The sequence below is a fragment of the Miniopterus schreibersii genome, assembly GCF_964146895.1.
Source record: "Miniopterus schreibersii genome assembly, chromosome: 1".
Classification (NCBI taxonomy): Eukaryota; Metazoa; Chordata; class Mammalia; order Chiroptera; family Miniopteridae; genus Miniopterus; species Miniopterus schreibersii.
Window position 1 is genome coordinate 201,141,792 of NC_138101.1, and position 3,036 is coordinate 201,144,827.

Genomic DNA, 3,036 nt, shown 5'->3' on the forward strand with positions numbered 1-3,036 from the left:
CTTCCAGGGCCTGGCAGGGCGAGGCGGGGAGGCACAGTCATAGTGGGGAGGTCCTTGCCAAGCCAGAGGAAGTTGGGGGTGGGTTGGAGTGAAGGGGGAGCAAAGGCCATGGGGAGGGATCTCCCTGCAGAGCCAGGAGCCTGTGCAGAGGCCTGGGAAGGACGTGGCCAGTGCACATAGAACCACGTTTGGGTTTGGGTTCTTTGGCTTTTTTGTTTTTCAATTATTATCCAAGGATATTTTTTCTGTTGCTTTTCAGAGAGAGTGGGAGGGGGAGAGAGATATGAGAGAAACACGCCAATTGGTTGCCTTCTGCACATGGCCCCAGGGTTGGGGACCGAGCCTGCGACCCAGGTATGTGCCCTTGGCCGGAATCGAACCCAGGACCCTTTAGTCCGAGGACTGACGCCCGCTCCAACCGCTGAGCCAAACCGGTTAGAGCAGTTCTTTCTTTCTTTTTTCTTTTTTAAAATATGTCTTTATTGATTTCAGAGAGAGGAAGGGAGAGGGAGAGAGAGAGAAACATCAGTGATGAGAGTCATTGATCAGCTGCCTCCTGTACCTGCGGATCGAGCCCGTAGCCTGGGCATGTGCCCTGACCGGGAATCGAACCCTGATCACCTAGATCCTAGGTCGATGCTCAACCACTGAGCCACGTGGGCAAGAATGGGGAGGGCCAGAGGGGCAGGGGGCAGGGGGCAGAGACCAGGCCTGGGGGCTTGGGGCCTGGAGTGCTGTCCTGGGCCACGGGAGCCCCTTTCTCCATCTCCCACGTTAAATCTGTCACTTCTCCATCCCTGGAGCGCGGAGGGGCCAGTGGACTCTCTTCTAGGAGGTAAAGAAGCTCAGAGCCCACCTTGAGGGGCGAGCGGAGCCACACCTTAATCCGGGATACCCTGGAATGAGCAGGTGGCTGAATGTGGGGGTCCTGGAAGGGACCTGCAGGGACACAACCCCCAGCAGCTGCCTCATTCCATTCACAAACACTCCTATGACCTGCTCCTTGCCCAACATAAAACCCTCAAGACCCGCAGGAGAGGCCCAGGCTGGCAACACATTGAGTGGCCAAAGCCACCAGCAAGGAGTCCCAGACTGGATTCCCACCTCTCCAAGAACCCCAGGGAGGATCCAGTTCTGCAGCCCGAACACCCTTTCCCTCGCCTTTCTCCCCACAGCTGCTCTGCCCTCAGCCCCCTCCCCTTCTCCCTGTTCCAGCCCTGCCTCTGGAGGGGCGAGAGAATCACCCCCTCTCCCGGTCTGCAGCTTCCAGGCCAAGGGCAGGGTGAGCAGAGTCTGGGGCAGGTGGGTCTCGGGCACCTTCTCGCCCTCAAAGCCCTAAGGGGCCGCTGGGAACTCCACCTGGCTGCCCCTACTCCCCACCCCCGCGCTCCTGGAACCAAGGCCCAGTGGCTTCTCACCTCTTGCAGTGCAGAATCTTTTCTTAGAGCAGAAGACGGTGCCGTGGCCCCAGCACACAAAGCTGTCACAGCTGAGCTGCTCTCTGCCCCCATCTCGCTGAGCTATCTACACAGAGCCAAGGAGGAAACCACGCATTCATCTGAACCTTTACTGGGCGACAGAGCCTCCCAAGGGAGGCTGGGAGGTGAGGCCCATGTCTCCCCGTGGATGAGCAGAGGCCCCAGGCCACTGGCCCCAGCCCAGCTGTGCTCCCGTCTCCTCTGCAGGCTGCATCTCCAGGCATGGCCCTGGCACTCCTCCGCACCAGCCACCGACTGCCTGGAGGACTGCGGGGCCACAGGTGCCGCCACTCAGGGAGATTTTATTGTTTGAAGTGGCCGAGCTTGCGCTGAAGTGCTCTCGGGTCCTGAGTGCAGGGAGGTTGGGCTGGGCCTCCTGAGAGAGTCAGGCCACCGACAGCTCTGCCAACACCCCAGCCTCTGCAGCGAAGCTTCCTCGGCTAGAAGGGCCATGCTGCCCACTGGGAGGCCATGGCTGGACCCACATCTGAAGAAGTGGGTACCTGTGTGTCCCGTGGTGGGCTGTGGGATCCACACAGGGTCTCACCCAGCCGGGGGCACAGCAGTGATGATCTACAGAGTGGCCACAAACACTGAATTGGGGAGTACCGAGCCATCCCTCCCGGGGACAACGCATGCCTGCCTTGTGTGTTTCTGGGCAGGGACTCCTGTTGTGTGCAGCTGAGTAGTTAACACTGAGCTCAGGACCAGCAGCGCTGGGCTCAGGCCTCCCAGAAGCACACCTGGTGTGTCCGCTGTGGGAGGCCCAGCCCCCAACCTCCATGCACTCAGGACCCGAGGGCACTTCAGCAAAAGCTTGGCCACTTCAAACAGTAAAATCTTCAACAAAAATACACACAAAAAACAAACAAAAAAACCCAGCAAAAAATGCAGCACTAAGCAGGCCAGGAGAGGACCTATCTGTACAGAGAGATGGGACAGGAAGGCCACGGTGTGACGAGATCCTCCTGTAAGGGTGTGATACGCTGACAGGAGGCTAGAGGTTACCGCCTGACCGCAGCCTCGGCCCGACCCACTGTCCTCTGACCCCTCCCAGAGCGGGGCAACCAGAGGCCAGCGCCCAGGTGCTCTCTGGAGTTTGAACTGAGAAACGCAGGGGAAATTTGGGAAACTCAAAGACCGCCATGAAGGTTGACAAGGCCACAGCGGCCAGGCCAAGCGGCCAGGACACAGAGCAAAGGGCCAAGGGAGACGCAGGGATTAAGGCGGGCGGGACCGGGCCAGCCTGTGGCTGCCGCCCCCCCACAGCCCACCTGGCTGGAGTGTCCTTGTCAACGGCACAGAGGGGGCCCTAGGGTTCTGGCCTCCCTCTAGGGTCCTTCTCCCCACCCACGCAGGGGTCCTCTGGGAGAGGCTCAGGGTTCCGTTTGCTCCCCAGGTCCGGGTGGATGAGAGCTGGGGGTCAGGGGCAGAGGCCCCAGCCTGACTGCCATCCCAGGTGGACCATCCTCCCCAGCCCAGGCCCGGCCGGAAGGTCACTCACTCCCCCTTCCTCCCTGCATTCCTCCATCCACCGGATCAACAAGCACACCTACTG